This window comes from Triturus cristatus, chromosome 6 (assembly GCF_964204655.1).
Source record: "Triturus cristatus chromosome 6, aTriCri1.1, whole genome shotgun sequence".
In the NCBI taxonomy this organism is placed as follows: Eukaryota; Metazoa; Chordata; class Amphibia; order Caudata; family Salamandridae; genus Triturus; species Triturus cristatus.
The window spans coordinates 40885151-40904341 of record NC_140589.1 but is presented as its reverse complement, the minus strand read 5'-3'; positions in this window follow the sequence as shown (position 1 = coordinate 40904341).

Here is a 19191-nt window from a genome sequence, read left to right as displayed (position 1 = left end):
AATATTGTGGCCAATTAGAATTTGATTAATTTAATGTCTGATTGTATTTTATATTTTTAAATTGATGTTTTAAATTGTTATGGTTCATATAAATTGAAGGATGTAATCATGGAAATGCTTTTAAGATATTGGATATCGAAATAAAGCTATTTTTGATTGATTGATTGATTGACTGAAAACATGTCTCATCGCTCTAACCATAATAATTTCATGGGGGCTCAGACCAGTGCTCCTATCAGGAATCAACCTAATAGTCATGAGCACAAGAGGCAAGACATCTGGCCATTTTAGACCTGTGGCCAAACACATTTTTCCCAATCTGTTCTTAATGGTGCCATTCATTTGTTCTACTACTCCAGAAGCCTCTGGGCGATAGGCACAATGTAGTTTCTGTTGTACATTCAATGCTTCACAATTCAATTTTATAATTTCATTCTGGAAATGCTTTCCTCTATCTGATTTAATCGTTCCTGGGAAACCAAACCTAGGAATGAACTCTCTCAATAGAAGTTTCGCTACAGTAACTCCATCTCTCCTTCTGGTCGGGTAAGCCTCCACCCAACGTGAAAGCAGGCAGACAATTACTAGGACTTATCTTAGCCGAATACATGGGGGATTTCAATGAAATCAATCTGCATTCTAGTGAAAGGACCTCCCTCCCGTCCTATGGTTCCCAAAGTCACCACTGTTTTTCTTCCTGGATTATATTGCTGGCATATAAGGCATCTTTGACAAAGGCTTTCAGCTACAAGCCGGAACTTGGCGTTATACCAGGTCTGTTTGAAAAGTCTAATCATGGCATCCCTACCTATATGTGCCTGCCCATGGTACATCCGTGCCATGGTAGAGATCATGCTATCAGGCATTACTGCTCTTCCATCACGATAAACCCAAACCCTGTCTACCTCGCATGGTGCACATCCTGATTTTATCCACTGTTTCTTTTCTTCTTCTCCTGCCTCTTCCTGTAACTGCCTCACCTCATCCCATGTACTCACAGTGTTAGTAAAAAGCAAGGGACAGGAGTTAGTTTCCTTGTCCCGATTCCGGTTTAAGGAATTTTGGTTCCACGCACAATACTGCACTATGTCATTTGCAAATTCGTTGCCCGCTGACACGTAGTCTGTGCCCTTAGAATATGCCGAACATTTTATAACTGCGATTTGCTTTGGCAGCTGTATCGCCTCAAGCAATTTTCCAACCACTTCAGCATTTCTGATTGGAGTTCCACTCGACGTCAGGAAACCTCTTTGGGACCAGATCTGTCCAAAATCATGCACCACTCCAATTCCATACTGACTATCAGTAACCACAGTGACTCGTAGATTCGTTCCCAACTTGCAAGCCTTCACCTCCTCTTTATTCAGTTCAAGGGGGTCTTTCACATCACTTTTTGTCAAGCGTACCAAGGGTTTCGCAATCAGCGAAAAGTTGCTGATCCACTGGCGACAATATCCCACCATTCCAAGAAACATTCTCACTTCTCTCTGAGTCATTGGTGCTCTCATTCCTTTTATTATTCTGACCCTGTCTGCAGTCACTTTCCTCAGGCCTTTTTCAATCTTATGACCTAAGTATTGTACTTCCTTCTTACAAAATTGTAATTTTTATGGGGATACTTTGAGTCCTCCATCTGCCAAATGATTCAACAGTGCAACTGTGTCCACCACACATGCCTCTCGCGTCTTCGATGCCACCAATAGGTCATCGATGTATTGCACGAGCACTGAACTTTCGGGCATCTTCAAATTTTCTAGGGACTTCTTTAGAATCTGATTAAATATTGATGGACTTTCTGTATACCCCTGTGGGATATGGCACCATGCCAAAGTACGTTTGCCAAACCGGAACGTACAAATGTGTTGGCTATCGGGGTGCAATGGGATAGAGAAAAAAAGCATAACACAGGTCGATGACTGTGTACCATTTCGCATCATGGGGAATCGGATATAGGATTACCGAAGGGTTTGGTACAATGGGACAGCAGGGAACAACGATTTTATTCACTTTTCTCAAATCTTGCACTATCCTGAAAGTCCCATTTGGCCTCTTTAAACCCATGATCAGAGAATTACATGGACTACTCATTATTTCTCTCAAAATTCCTTGTTCAATCATCTTGTCTATTACAGGCATTACTCCTGCAATTATTTCTGGTGTCAGTTTATACTGAGGAATATTCGGGTAGTTTACTCCTTCTTTTACACTTATTTTCACAGGATCTACTCTTTTCATCAATCCCATATCTTCTCCTGTGAAATCCCCTACCTCGGGTTTCACTGTCTTCTTCAATTCCTGAGGCAATTCCTCCAGATCAAATACAACAAATGACTCAGTAGTTTCAGGTTCTAAATTTGCCATTGTCATTCTATACAGTACATCCTCATCAGGAGTTTCAAAAGCTATGCCATCAGGGGTACAGAAAATAGTGCAATTAATTTTGCACAGCAAATCTCTCCCTAACAAATTCACGGGGCTAGTGTCACACACGACAAATCGATACATGTCGGTGAATTTCCCTATTTTAACTTTAACAGGATCAGTAAGATATGTTTTTATCTCTCTATTTGAAACTCCAACTACTTGGATTGTGTCACCAGAGAGAGGAAGATTTTTAACGTCAGCTGATCTAACAGTTGAACGAGTAGCACCAGTATCCACTAGGAAAGTAACATTTTCATCATTTACCTTTCCATCCACAAAAGTTCCTGTCTGGTCTACCTATAGAGTTGCGCCAAGTACGCACTCCTCTTCCTCTCCTAGGCACCGTCAATAACTCTCTTCTGACTCACTCTCATCACGCTGCAGCCAATACTGCGAAACAGCACTAGCGCGCGGTAGCTTCGTTACCTGTTGCTCGGTGTAGAATCCTGTCTCATTATTGTATCTCTGAGGATTTACACTCTGTGGAAAAGGTGGCTTTGGCACCTTACACTGTTGGGTAACAACCTGCTGCTGTTGCGGCGGTTGACGACTCCCCTCATTCTGCACCTGCGGATTCAATGATGCATTATCACCATTAGCACTTGGGGGCAATTTACATTCGGATTTGCAATGCCCTAATTTTCCGCAATTATGACATGGCCATTTCTTTTCAGTTTCCTCTAGGCTAATTTGCCCCTTTCCTTTTCCAATATTAGGTTTTTGTCTTGCTTGGCCCATGCCATTAGCTTGCTCAATCAGCTGGGCTTCTTGTCTCTCCGCTACCTTAACTTGTGCCCACATTGCCTTCTCTTTCAGTTTACGTTGTTTCGCTCCGATTTCATCACTACAATATTTTGCATGTCGTAACACTTCATCTATCTTTTTATTCTGCCAATCCACTGTATGTTGTTTGATCATTTCACTAACCTCAGGTCTTAAACCGTAGACAAATCGATATACAAAATGACTTAAATCCTTCTCACTTAATTTCTCATGTCCACTGTATTGTTTAAAGGCTAACAGTAACCTTTCATAGTAAGCATGAACAGATTCCTTAACCTCTTGGTGAGTTCTGTCAATTTTTACCCAGTCAGTTTCTTTTGGCAGCACTTTATTTTTCAAAAAGGTAATTACCAGTTCATATTTCCTCATTACCTCCGGATCAGGGGCTCCCGTCTTAGGATCCCTAGGGTACTCTTGAGTTTGCCAACCTATTGTAATTTTATATTCTGCCCATAAATCTGCAGGTACAATTATATCAAAAAGGCCATTCAGATCTATTCACAACACTTTCGACAGTTTAACAAATCTGTCTACCTGTCGGTACCATTCAACTAGTTTTTCTCTTAACCTCGGAAAATCATTGGTAAATGACAGAATATCCTGCCTAGTCCAGGGAACATGTACATAACCCCCTCCTGGGATCTCCTTCATGGGATATTCAGTTACCACTGGCTCCTTTTCTCTTACTGGAAATGCCGAAAAAGCCTTATCTGTCGTATCCTCTCTCTTTCAGAACCATCTACTTTTCCACCTGTCTACATCACCCCATTTCCTTAACAAGGCAATCAGTTCTGTAAATTGAATCAATCTCCCCGCAGTATTCAGATTATCAATATACTTTTCAGAAAAATCTACCCTATATGGTTTCTGTAATGATCTTATATTCTCAAAGTAAATACCCATTTAACTCGCTGTCTCTTCCAGTTTCTCATGCAAACTCCTTGCTCTCCAAGTTATACTTTTGCAGAGGAATATTAGCTCCTCATCCTGATAGATTTTTAATTTTTCAGTTGGAATAGTCCCTACTATTAATTCTTCCAAAGTTACCTTTAATTCTGCCACATCTAAAGGTTGAGGTTCTGTATATTTTCGCTGTAAACTTCTTAACCAATCACTTAATTCTTCAGAAGTGGGACCCACAGGAGTCGTTTCACTTCTTATTCTATCAGTATTTCTCTCTGGGGTTTCGGTTGCCGATTCTGTTGTCATCAGTGTCTAACTTGCTGGACTTTGATTTACAGTCAAATTTTTAGGAGTACTTAAACCTGATGTTCCTGCCATATTTTTCCATGCATTTCCTCCAGATCCACTTCTTTCTGTCTCGATTTGTCTACCGCAATTGTAGGGAACTGTTAAACAATGCTCACTATCTTTCTGTTTATCAAAGACATGCATCACCGGCCCTATAGTTACAGGTACGGTCACTGCTTCCATATTTTTGGTTAATTCTCTAATTGTCTCAGTTAATTTTAGAGTAGTTCTAGCTAGTTCAACTGAATTTTCATTTCCAGTCCTAGCGGGTTGTGGCATTCCAGAGTCTCTAAATGGATTACATTTTCCCAAATCGGGTGGCGTTTGCTCAAGATTTTTATTTAGCATGGTTTCTTTTACCGACGCACTCGGCATCAGCAACGTAGAATTTGGTTGATACGGGGGAGGATTTTTATAAAACATGTCCTCTAGCACTTCATCCTCCGATTCACTCACACCATATTTATAGCCTTCTGACCCTGTATTGTTCCTCTTTTCTGTACACTTTCTGCCACTTGTCTCTTCAATATTTCTCAGAGGAAACATACCATCAGTCATTCTCGCATTCTGCCATCTTCTCATTTTGTCATCATGACTTTCCTGCCCACACTATCTACCAAACATGTAATTATACCTTCTTCCACTCCGATGCCATTCCCTTTCATACATCTCTTCTTCCCACTCCGTCAAAGCCTCAAACTGAGTAGGTCTAGTTCTCGGTTCTAACCTCATCATTCTTTCTCTTAAGTTTCTTAATACAGCCATACTAAACGAACCACTTTCTGGAAACGCTAGCACTCCATCCTCTTTTGTATACTTTGCCCAATTCTCAAACCAAATACATGTATGGTACCCATATCTCGCTACCATAAAAGATGCAGCCGATTTTGGTGGAGGAAGTATCTGTCCTTCCCTAGTCACAATCGGCTTATCCTTTTTCAATCGATTTTTAATCTTCTTAAACCATGATTTTTTCTCCTTTTCAGGTGGATCGTAGTACATCATTTTTAATATTTCAAAGTTCTGAATCCCTAAGCTTTTGCAAGTCACTTCCTTTACGGCTGTCTCGTATTCTGTCCAATCCCAGCGCGACACACACTAGCGCACCAATCCTGGGCGTCTACGTCACACCGGCAAATCTCCACTCCTAGTGCGGCTCACACTAACACACCTATCAGTGAAAGCTTCATCTCTCTACGGCTGGCCAATCCCGATGCGGTCTTTCTGAAGTCAGCTTTTTCTCGCTACTCCTGCTTCGGCTGACCCTCCTTTACAAATTTTATCGGCAAACTTTTCTTACGTTTCTTTCAATCAAATCAACATAAAAACACCACCATTGCCTGTTTCGCTAGACCAAAGAGATAGTTTTATTCATTTACACAAGAATTATGTATTTCCAGTAGGCAGCACTTACCTCTACCCTACTACAGAATAATTCTGTTTCGCCGATAAAGTAGCACTTCCCTCTACCTTACCCTTCTAACAGGCAAAAAGGCTAACCCTTTCTCTGGGGATAAAACACATGTGGAGACTACAATGCTCCTGAGAATTAAAGCCAGAGTTTCACGAGAGAACCTGTTGCTATTTCACCCATACACATTGACACGGAAATGTCCCTACCGATAACACACGCCGATGTTATCCACTTGAAACCAGACAATGCGTTGTGCGACTTCACTTGCCACACATTTCCCCGTCTACATACAGGGCAACCAACGTCCCACTTCCCGGGAGGCTTCCAAACAATTTGACACCATAAAACGCAACATGACTCAACATAAAGTGTTAAAACATAAACTAATAATATCTAAACTAGCCAAACATAACCAGTTTTCTGCTACCAGAAAACTGCTCCAGCGGAAAAGGGCAGATTTACATATTCCCCCTATGTCACAGACTTGTCACCACGCTAACTCATTCATAACTTCACATATCCAACAGGTAGCTGGATGCTGTCTTGGAAAGCTGAGGAACCTACGGAAGATTCTGCGACTTCTACCTGAGAGCTGCCGAAAAACAGTAATTCATGCCACGGTAACGTCAAGATTAGATTACGCTAACGGCCTCTATCTGGGCTTGCCAAAGTACCTAATCCAGCGACTTCAATTGGTCCAGAATGCGGCTGCGAGACTGTTAATGCGTATTCCATTTAAGCATTCAGTCTCTCCGCACCTTCGTTCTCTCCACTGGCTACCAGTAGCCAGCAGGATCAAATTTAAGGCTCTTATGCTGGTTTTTAGATCTCTGTATGGCACTTGCCCGAACTACCTGAGAGCTCGGCTACCGAGATATACTCAGGCTCGCTCTCTTCGCTCCAACTGCCGTGTTCAACTGGCAGTTCCACGAATAAAAAGGGCCCGGCTAGGAGGAAGAACCTTTTCGGCCAAGGTGGCGGCGCTATGGAATTCCCTTCCTCCGGCGCCTCAGCAAGCCCCCTCTGAATCCTGTTTTAAACAGCTGCTGAAAACGTGGCTCTTCTCTCAACCGCGCTAGCTACATAAAATTGGTCTCTGTGTCTATGCCGCTCCAGCGCTGGGACACCTCCTTGTGAGGTAGCTGTTTGCGCTCTAGGAAATGCTGTATTATTATTATTATCATTATACATTGGTGGGGCCCATAACACCAACACTCATACGTCTCACTCGAATCTGTGCACAGGAGAAAAAAGCGCTGGACATGTGTGGTACCTTGTTATCTATTGAGTATAATTCCTTTACATTAAACACATTATATGCATTAGCACCTTTAGAATCCTGACTTTGACATCAAGGCACTCCACCACTTGGTCGATGGACCAATTAGTTGGACTGGTTGATGGTAATTTAGAACCAGCTAAAACACGATTAAAGCTTCGGAAACCTTTCAATACCTTATTTAAGAATCACAAACTCATTTCTTAATAATCCAATTTTAGTTTATCTAATTTAATTCAATCTGCATTAGCAGATTCAGGGTTACAGTTCAATTAATTCATCTATTTAGGAGACCTCCAATCTTTTGATCTTTAGCATAAAATGTTCATAACATTTATATTTACCGAATTTTGAATATTGGCGACCTTCCGCCCACCCCGAATATTATTCCAGTCTCTGCTACAATCTCCAGAGGAACCCGTCAACCCACAGCAATAATCAAAACCCTTCCAATGGAATCGTCCTCTTGCATTCAAAGAAAACCCAGGTAAACCAGGAAATCTCCTTCAGTTCGGCGCAGTCCCAATGCCAAAGATAGTCATTCTAGCTGTGGAAATGTGGATTTTCCTGATCAGTTATGTCCCCTATCTTGGACCCCAACGGTTCTGTATGCATGTTACAAGTACATGTATGTTCCCTCCAGTTCCAGTTTCTAAGACGCAAACATATGTGTGTCTACCGTCAACATGTTCTCTGTCAGATCCGCCATCACAGGGCTGGATATTCGATTCCTAAGTATGAAAGGCCACCGACTTTATATGGCTAAGTTACTCCATTTTTACAGTTCAGGCGAGTAGGCCCGATTCTGTCCTCAAAGCCTTTCCCTGCTCTCTGTCTCTGACAGCTTCAGCTTGAGCTCGCATCTGTATCCATGAACTTTGTCCTACTCCCTGTGCAGCTAACGGTGCCTGCCTCGGCCAGTTTTCGCCTGTCTGCCAAGAAGTTGTATTTCACCTTCGAATTATCTATTTTGCTCTCCAGCCGATGCATTCCTGTCCAGTGATTTAGGTAAACATTTCCTTTAGCTCACAAGCAAAGGACTCAGCCTTTCCGTCCTCCTGCAAGTGATTCATAGCCCTGTTGCCATGGAAAGTTTTCTATCCCTCGCATCTCATATAGACACTTAGACGCTTGTACACGCACACAGTCAGTATAGAATAGATTCTGTCCGAGAGTCCTTCCTTGTGGATAACATAGTTCTTTAAACATAGGATGTTAGATATGATTTGGGATTAGGATGACTTGACCCCAGACTTCTCGTCTCCACATGTAGAGCTAAATGTCAAGTCCCCTTCACCCCCTAGTTGCACGTCAATTACACGTCATGCTGCCGCGCGCGCATCTATGCCAAGTATTATCTTATAGATCCACCTATGTCTGATAATCCTAACCAATCATGTTTCTTTTATTCCTTATTACGCCTAGTTTCGATTATGTCACTGTCACGTCATTTTTCTTATCAAATGTTACGCCTTCTACATTCGTTTCATTGTAGTGTACTTATTATAAAAATACATGTCTGTTAATGAATTATTGTACTTCACTTCCTGAACCTTCGTGGTGACGGAACCTGAGGGCCGCGACTCGAGTCGGCCATTTTGAATGGAATAAAGCCCATTAGAAAAACTCTTATACCACGGATTCTGCCTCTTGTTATTTTGAGCTATTTACTTTAATTTAAGATTCCGCATGAAATTCAGTCCGGTAATATTTATTTTATTTACCACATAATGGCGCCCGAATAGGGACACTTTCTCATCTCACGCGCCGGCGGTGCGTTGCAGGCCCGGTCTCCTGCCACAGCTGGACGGACCATAAACGCGTACCAGCAGGATTTCCTGTAAAGCTCCCTCCGGTCAAGCGGGGGCGACTGAGGCTGCGATCAACCCAGACGAGGCGGTGAGAAGTGCGAAGTATCCCGACCAGAGCCTAGCTGAGAGAGCAAGATCCGAGGTATACAGAGGCCCACCAGGTTTTCCGAAATTCCGACGTCCAGAGGGTCCGATGTCCGCAGTTATCGAGTCCTGTCCATTCTCTGAGGCCTTCCGTTTCAAGGAGCTACTCGGTGAGTACCATCGCCGGGGAGGCATGTTGACGCGCACATAGGTTGTGCCGGTCAAGACGGATTTGGGTACACAAATCCGGTCTGCACTGTTTAGCAGTGTATATGTACTGTTTAGCAGTATATCAAGTATTCCGAAGTATTCAGTTACTGTCAAGAATTCAGCGTGGTGATTAGTTAGGCAGACTGTCATCATTGTCGATCATTGTTATAATGTTTAATGTTTAATGTTTAAAGTATTCAGAAATGTCTTGCATATTGTGGTATGAATGACTGTTCATTGTTCACTGTTCATTATTGTGTTTCTCGTATTAAGCAAGTTCAAGAGTAAGTATCAGGTCAGTTGTCAATATGCCGCTCTTCTCGAAGTTAAGACAGATTACTACCAGAAAAGGGGTGCTTGAAGAAGCAGTTCCTATTCCTCCTAGAGACACTCCAGGACATTTCATGTACCATAAACATGGCTTAGATGCCATATTGTTTCTTGATCTATGGGTAGATTATACCAAAGGATTACCGGAAAGTCAAAGGTGGCCCATAGCGGGAACCTGGGATGCAGAGTGCATCATGAAAGTGGAGGAAGAGTTATGGAAAAGAAAGGTCAGACAGTCACAGAAAGACGCTGTTGAGTTATGGCGTAAAGAATCTCATAGACGAACAGAAAAAGCACGTAGACAAGAAGAGAGGAGTAAAGAAAGTTCAAATAAAGTTCAAGAAAATCTATTAATTGAGGAAGGTATCCGAATGAAATCAGAACAAGTGAATAGACAAAGAAATGCTCTTATGAATGGTATGTATCCCCTTCTAGCCGAAGGACTACCTAAGGCTGTTACAGAGATGCCAAAAGATTTGCCACCCCCATTATTTCCAATTAAGGTACATCCAAAGGGGCTTCCCAGAACCGCAGAAGATGTTTTTCTTTCCTCATATCTAGACGATGCAGCTCCCGAGTATGCTAACGCCACACCACATAGACCGTCTGGCGGAGGGGTTCAACGTCAGGATCAGGTATCTGTCCCCGTGCAACAGCAAGTTCCGACACAAGCTTCGGCAAGCACATCTGTTTCCGCATCTGTCTCCGCAGTCGACTCTACAGGGGTATCGACACCCATAGTTGCTGTGTCACGTTCAACGAATCCATTCACACCCGACGCCCCAGATGGGGCCACGGGAGGTGCTAGCAGTACTTTTACACCACCTAGAATAAATAAACTTGTTTTTCAAGAGTCAGCACATTCACGTACACCTAAGTTCGTAAATGAACGTACGCTTAAGGAACTCCTTGTAAATTGTAGATATGACCCCGTGGTTGGTAAAGAGGACGAAATGGTCCTGGCATCATTACGTATCAGACGAGCCGCAGAGTATTTAGCAAGGTTACCAGGAATGACTACGCATCTAGATAACATATATCATTTTGTTCAAACAGGACGAGATCCAGGATGTATTAACAGAGCTATGGAATTCCAGAAAGTAGAGATACAGGGGGAACTGTTACGTTTCCTCATAAACTGTGTGATCAGAAATCAAGATCGTCCGGGGGTAGACCGGAATGCAATGCTTATTCTTACAAGATGGAGTCAGAATATATCAGAAGGGAGACACGATAAGCAAAATTGTATAATAGCCATGTGCCGAAAAATCCGTAAAGAAATAGAGCGTATTCATGAAGAGAGATTGGGAACAGACGAGTTTGAGCAAGATGAAGTGTCCGAATCAGGGAATTCCGCAAGACAGTCAGAGACCATAGCCTATGTAGGCAGAGGAAGGTCTTGTGAAAATACTAGATGTTTTTCTGATCCCATACACTCTGTATGTCCAAATAATAGCAGAACGTATCCGACGCCTGTAATAAATCTGAAGTCTCCTGAACATTCGTTTCAAGCCGCAGATAAAATTCTACGAGAACGAAGAGGTTACCACCTCCTCGATTCCATGGATGAGCAAGAATTAGCCAGATCAGCCGTTCACTGGATTGTTAGTCCTGAAAAATACGGTGATGAGACCGTAGCACACACGTTTCTCAACCTCAGTACAGATGAACAACGTTTAGCTGGAATCTATATGATTCAGCAACTCCTCATATTATATAAGAGCCAACATGCTGACCCTGGTCCTTTACCTGATATATTAACGGAACTACTTACGTACAGATGGAGAGGTTCTAGTAACAAGTTAATTAAAGAGATATTAGTGTCACGTAAGCAGTACGTCCTTTTTGTAAATCCAGATTCTCTTTCGCTGGCCCCCAGAGAAAGAGCACCGTACTACATGGATAGACAAAATCCTTTACGGGAAGTGCACCCAATAAAAGGCGAAGACAATGAGTTTCACCGTGTATTTGTTTACACACCCATATCAAAAATGGAATTATTAGAAATGAAGAAAGTAGTACCTAGTCATGACAAAGACCCAGCGGGTTTCCACCGAGAAATTAAAGACATGTTACTGATGGGAGAGTACACCTTTCCTGATATTATGACGATATTAAAGGTGCTTTTGCCTGCTGGCATATATGAAAAACTGAAAGAAAAAGAGTGGGAAGTGGGAGACCAAAAGATAGACTGGACAGCATTAGCAGAGGAAGAAAGAGGCCGAGCCGCAGGTTCAGGGCTCGGGGATAAAGTTAAACTATTACCAGGTTTACTAGTACAGGTACTGCCACGTTTATTAACTACAAAAAAGGAAGATTGGGGTGCAATCACAGCCTGTAAACAAAAACAAGATGAAGACACGAGCGATTATTATGCTCGATTTGAAAAATGTTTTGGTATAAATAGTGGTATAAAAGCAAGTAGTGACTCATATCCACATTTATTTGTGACAAAATTAGTGGAAAATGCATTGCCTCCAGTGAAGAATAGAATATTGAAATTCGAGAGTACCTGGCAAAGTAACACTCCGTCGCAAATGTTACAAATGTTACAGTATCATCACAATAGAATTAGGGATGAACAAGAACACGAGCATAAACGCATGAAGGATACAAAAATGAAAATGCTAGTTTCTCAGACAGTACCAGCAGATGGTCACAAAAAGGGTGTGACACATTCTGGTGATTCTGCAGTTCCTGTAAAAGGAACCTGCAATTACTGTAAACAACTAGGCCATTATGTACATGATTGTCAAGTCCTGAAACGAAATATAGCTACAGGTATTGCAAAAGAGAGACCACGATTAGTTAGACAAGATCAGAATGAACAAGGAGCTATGCAGCATGGACAGTCCGTGCCAGTTCAGCAACAGTCTATGCCAGCCTCACAGCAACCCATACAGTTTGTGCCAGCTGCACCACCGTTGCCTGCTACTGCCACACAAACCACAACACAACAAATGTATCAGACTGCACAGTATGAATACCCTGAGTATCAGCGTTACGCATGAACCAGCCTAGAGAGGGAAGTTGACTTACCGCTTATCGAGATTCCGGTAGATCAAGAAGGACCTTATGTACATAGTGAATTATTAGGTCAAGATAGAAAATTCTTACTCGATACAGGGGCAAGTCGAACAACAATAAAACGTAGTGAAGTTCCAGGGGCACCCCTCTCAGGCTCTCAAAATGTTTCCCTTGGTTTTTCAGGAAAACCTATTGTTAATGAAGTATCACAGCCTCTACCACTTACGATAGGACCTTTGACAAGAACTACAGATTTATTGCTTACTAAATCATGCCCAGAAAATCTGTTAGGAATTAAAACTCTGAAAGCACTAGGAGCCATAATATGTTGTTCTCCGGAAGGAGTAAGGTTGTTTTTGCGTGATTTTAAAGGTCACTATGTGTCTAGAGACATGGATCCCCGACTACAGACTTTACCAGTACATCTATGGGCACAAGGCCCTACGGATGTTGGCTGCATGAACATTACACCCTATCGAGTTACATTGAAAGCAGGAGTGGTACTACCACGAATGCGACAATACAAGTTACCGCATGATGCTGTAGTGGCTTTGTTGAAAATCATTGATGAGCTAATTGCCCAGGGAGTAGTTGTAGAAACAGACTCCAATGTATGTAATTCACCGATAATTCCGATTCTTAAACGAACTGATCCTACTGCTCCACCAGTGTACCGATTGGTTATTGATTTGCGTGAACTAAACAAGTGTATTGTACCACAATTCCCCGTGGTCCCTGATATATCATCATTGTTGACAGCAATTGATTCCGAAGCAACATTTTTTACTGTTATTGATCTCAAGAATGCCTTTTTCAGCGTCCCAATAGATCCGGAAAGCCAATACTTGTTCGGATTCAGTTTAAATGGGCGCAGCTTTAAATTCTCACGCGCTCCTCAAGGATTTACAGAAAGCCCCAGCATCTACAGCCAAGCACTGAAACGAGAACTTGACAGTATACACATGCCAGTCAATACAGCACTGCTTCAATATGTCGATGATCTGCTGATCACCGCGAGAAGCGAGCCAGAATGTGAAAAAGCTTCTCTGACAGTTTTACATTTCCTAGCCGACAAGGGGCACAAGGTGTCCCCTTCTAAGCTGCAATTCTGTGTTCAGCGAGTTATTTATCTTGGTCACTCGCTGTCCAAGGAGGGAAGGCAGCTTACACCAGATCGCATCCAGTTAATTGCTAACATGTCAATACCCCAGACACAAAAGGAGGTGCGGGCTTTCATAGGCCTCACTTCATATTGTAGGCAGTGGATCCCTCAGTACGCATTTCTAGCAAAACCACTCATTCAGTTAACCACACAGGAGGCAGCCACATCGACTGTTCTCCCTTGGACTCAGGAACATACACAAGCTTTTGAAAGCCTAAAGGAAGCTTTATGTCAAGCACCTGTTTTAGCAACACCATGTTATAGCAAACCTTTTACACTCTTTGTTACAGAACGCGAAGGTACTGCCTTGTCAGTACTCACTCAGGATCAAGCAGGATCACGCAAGCCATGTGCTTATTTTTCCAGTACATTAGATCCCGTAGCTCAGGCTTTGCCTGCATGCCTGAAATCAGTGGCAGCGACAGCTTTAGCAATCAGACAAAGCGATGCCATAGTATTAGGACACCCATTGACAGTTCAAGTACCACATGCAGTAGAGGTTCTTGTGAACCGAACACAAACACAACACTTGACCATAGCAAGACTTACCGGTTATGAACTGACATTGTTTCAACCACACATAGAGATCCGACGGTGTAATACATTGAATCCTGCTACACTATTACCTGTAATTGGAACAGACCCACTAGCTCATGATTGTGTTGAAATCATTGAAATAAAGACGAAACCTAGACAAGACTTGACAGACGTTCCATTGTTAGATCCAGACCTGACGTTGTATGTAGACGGATCATGCATGAGAACAAGTAAAGGAGATTTAGTGGCCGCGTATGCAGTCACAACAGACACTGAAGTTATTGAGGCACATTGTATAGATACTCTGTCAGCCCAAGCAGCAGAACTTATTGCTCTAACGCAAGCCTGTATTCAAGCCACAAATAAGAAAGTTAATGTATACACTGACTCACGTTATGCATTCGGAGTTGTACACGACTTCGGCGTGCTATGGCGAGAGAGAGGTTATTTAACGTCCCATGGTGCCCACATTCAGCACGGGCCCCTCATTCATGCTTTGTTAGACGCAATACATCTACCCACTGCTATATCGATTATGAAATGTAAAGCACACACGAAGGTTACTGATACCATTTCTCAAGGCAATGATTTAGCTGACAGAACAGCTAAACAGACTGCTCAGAATCGCACATTAGACATGACAAAGCCAATAGTTCAGACACCAACACAGTGTATGACAATTAAGGATCCCACACTTGACGTAATTGACATACAGACACATGCCACAGCAGAAGAAATAAAGAAGTGGACTGAACTAGGAGGGATCCAGACAGATCAAGGATGGATGACGAAGGAGAAATCTGTATGGTTTCTCCCTGATTCCATGGTTCAAGCCATTATAGCTACAGTTCACAGTCCAGCACATTTAGGAGAGAAGGCTATGCTAGACAGCATTCAGCACATTTGGTTCAACAAACATTTACGAGCAGCAGCTAAACAAAAAGTTCGTACCTGTATGATATGTTGTCAGTTTAATCCAGGAAAGAGTGTTCCCGTAGAGCAGGGTGGATTTCAGCCTCCTGACCATCCTTTTGAAGTCCTCCAGATGGATTATATTCAGATGGAACGTTGTCGAGGATTCAAATATGTCCTCGTAGTTGTCTGCGCTCTCTCCCGTTGGACAGAGGCGTATCCCGTATCAGATTACACTGCCCCGACTACTGCCAAGCAGCTAGTTCGAGAATTCTTCCCACGGTACGGTTTACCACGTGTTGTATATTCAGATAACGGTCAGCCTTTCTCATCCGAATTAATGAAACATGTCTCACTCTTGTTGGGATATCAGTGGAAATTCCACTGTGTCCGACATCCCGAGGCAGCAGGTCTCGTAGAAAGACATAACCAGACACTGAAAATCAGATTGTCCAAAATATGTAGAGAGAAAGGTGTCGACTGGATAGTAGCATTACCAGTTGCACTCTTTTACATGAGAATGGTAGCACACTCTAGAACAGGGCTATCCCCGTATGAGGTGATCTTTGGTAGACCACCGAATATGTGGGGGACGCCTATACCACGTAAAATAACTGATGTTGACTGTAATATGCTGACAGATTACCTGGCTTCCTTGATGTCTGCACTACAATCTTCTCGTTCACAGGTAGCTGCAGCCTTTCCCGACAACACTGAGGCGAAACCCCATGACGTTGTTCCGGGTAATCTTGTCTTTGTGAGAAATTTTGACAGGAAAAGTCAATTGGAGCCCAGGTGGAAAGCACCCAAGTTGGTCCTGTTGACCACAAGAACAGCCGTGAAGATGGAGGGACGAAAAGGGTGGATTCATTCCAGTCACGTCAAAAAATTTCATGGACTACCTTCAGATATAGACACTGTGCCCTGCACTCCCTCACAGACTGATTCAAAACTTCCTTTTGTTGAACAGAATGACTCTCAGTGCTATAAACAGAAACTCAGGTCCAGATCTAAACTGTCGGACGATTTGATTGTTTAAGTCCTCTCCAAGGTGAAGCGGTTGAATCTGTCCCGACATGTACCCCTTAGGTCTGAATCACGTAGAGTCCAGAATCATAATGAAACGACATGCTTATTGTAAATTACTGCGTAACCACTGTATTGTGACTTTATTAATTTTGTTTTTATTGAGTTTTTTAATAGTTACTGCAAGTATATTGTTGCATATGTATTATCCTGTTTCTAAACGTGTTTTCAATATAACTGATGAACATTCTTTTAGTGACCTACCGCCACATGAATTATCTTATAGACTTGCGCTGCGCAATAACACATTCATTAGTATGTTACATCATTCCCATCAGACTAGTAATGCCACCAATTGTTGGGTGTGTGGCCGACTCCCTCCCTATCAGAATAACAAAGGAGTTCTGCCTTTCTTTCCACATCCATTCACACACAATGGCTCCTGTGGAGCATGGTTTAGTTTATTAAATTCCATAGACCCAGACACAGCAGTTTATCAACAACATTGGATATGGGGAAATCTGAATCTAGTTTTATTCAAAGTCTGTCACCCTAATAAGGAGGGTCACCCCAGTAGAACAGGAACTGATTTAGAAAATGAAGTGTATAAATTAGGTAATTTTACGCCTAATCTTATGATTCTGAATGTCAAATCCGAAGTTGAACTAATTCTGCCCACTATGTCAGTATTTCCAGTTAAGGGTGAATTATGTGTAAGAAAAGTTGGTTCCAAACACATGGGCCATAGCCAATGCGTTACTACAGTAGAATATAGTGATCAAGGGAAATCTTCATTTAGAGCTTCTCGCCATTCCTACTTCATATGTGGTCAGACGGCATATATGCGTCTGCCTCTAGATTGGGATGGTACCTGTTACATCGCATTCCTTTTGCCACCTGTTTTCCTAGCTCCCCCTGATTATTATCGAGATGTTCATTTAGTACACAATAGAGAGCGAAGAGATCTCCCAGTTGTCGATTATACTGAGACAGCATGGGACAAGTATGTAGATTTCAATAAAGGTATCTTTCCCTATATAGGTACTATATCAAATAGTAAGCTGATACGCAGACTCACCAAGACTCTTGAAGCTGTAGTGAATGAGACTATAGCCGCCCTAGGCAATCTGACAGAGGAACAATCAGTGATGAGAATTGTTGTTCTCCAGAATCGTCTTGTCCTTGACGTCATCCTGGCCGATAGGGGCGGAGCTTGTAGGGTCATCGGATCCAGCTGCTGCATATTCATACCAGAAAATTCGCCATCTGTATATAAAGCTATAACACGCCTTCATAAGATTGTAAGCCAGATACACGAGAATCCAGGCACTTGGACGTGGTCCGGGTGGTTTTGGAGTGTGATATCAGCCTGGGGATGGAGAGTTCTATCCTTCCTAGGTATTGGCCTTCTTATGCTCTTCAGTTGTTGTTTATGCCTACAATGTGGACCAGCGATTTGTGGTCTGTGTGCCACATCATGTATTCCACATCAAGGTTTTCGCTCAAAATCCCGGAAGAAGAAGGAAGAAGAAATGATGCTCCATGAGCAAATCAATGGAATGATGAAGATTGATGTCTCGTGAAGGGCAAGAAGGGGACAAGGAGGGAATGTGGAAATGTGGATTTTCCTGATCAGTTATGTCCCCTATCTTGGACCCCAACGGTTCTGTATGCATGTTACAAGTACATGTATGTTCCCTCCAGTTCCAGTTTCTAAGACGCAAACATATGTGTGTCTACCGTCAACATGTTCTCTGTCAGATCCGCCATCACAGGGCTGGATATTCGATTCCTAAGTATGAAAGGCCACCGACTTTATATGGCTAAGTTACTCCATTTTTACAGTTCAGGCGAGTAGGCCCGATTCTGTCCTCAAAGCCTTTCCCTGCTCTCTGTCTCTGACAGCTTCAGCTTGAGCTCGCATCTGTATCCATGAACTTTGTCCTACTCCCTGTGCAGCTAACGGTGCCTGCCTCGGCCAGTTTTCGCCTGTCTGCCAAGAAGTTGTATTTCACCTTCGAATTATCTATTTTGCTCTCCAGCCGATGCATTCCTGTCCAGTGATTTAGGTAAACATTTCCTTTAGCTCACAAGCAAAGGACTCAGCCTTTCCGTCCTCCTGCAAGTGATTCATAGCCCTGTTGCCATGGAAAGTTTTCTATCCCTCGCATCTCATATAGACACTTAGACGCTTGTACACGCACACAGTCAGTATAGAATAGATTCTGTCCGAGAGTCCTTCCTTGTGGATAACATAGTTCTTTAAACATAGGATGTTAGATATGATTTGGGATTAGGATGACTTGACCCCAGACTTCTCGTCTCCACATGTAGAGCTAAATGTCAAGTCCCCTTCACCCCCTAGTTGCACGTCAATTACACGTCATGCTGCCGCGCGCGCATCTATGCCAAGTATTATCTTATAGATCCACCTATGTCTGATAATCCTAACCAATCATGTTTCTTTTATTCCTTATTACGCCTAGTTTCGATTATGTCACTGTCACGTCATTTTTCTTATCAAATGTTACGCCTTCTACATTCGTTTCATTGTAGTGTACTTATTATAAAAATACATGTCTGTTAATGAATTATTGTACTTCACTTCCTGAACCTTCGTGGTGACGGAACCTGAGGGCCGCGACTCGAGTCGGCCATTTTGAATGGAATAAAGCCCATTAGAAAAACTCTTATACCACGGATTCTGCCTCTTGTTATTTTGAGCTATTTACTTTAATTTAAGATTCCGCATGAAATCCACACTATCTACCAAACATGTAATTATACCTTCTTCCACTCCGATGCCATTCCCTTTCATACATCTCTTCTTCCCACTCCGTCAAAGCCTCAAACTGAGTAGGTCTAGTTCTCGGTTCTAACCTCATCATTCTTTCTCTTAAGTTTCTTAATACAGCCATACTAAACGAACCACTTTCTGGAA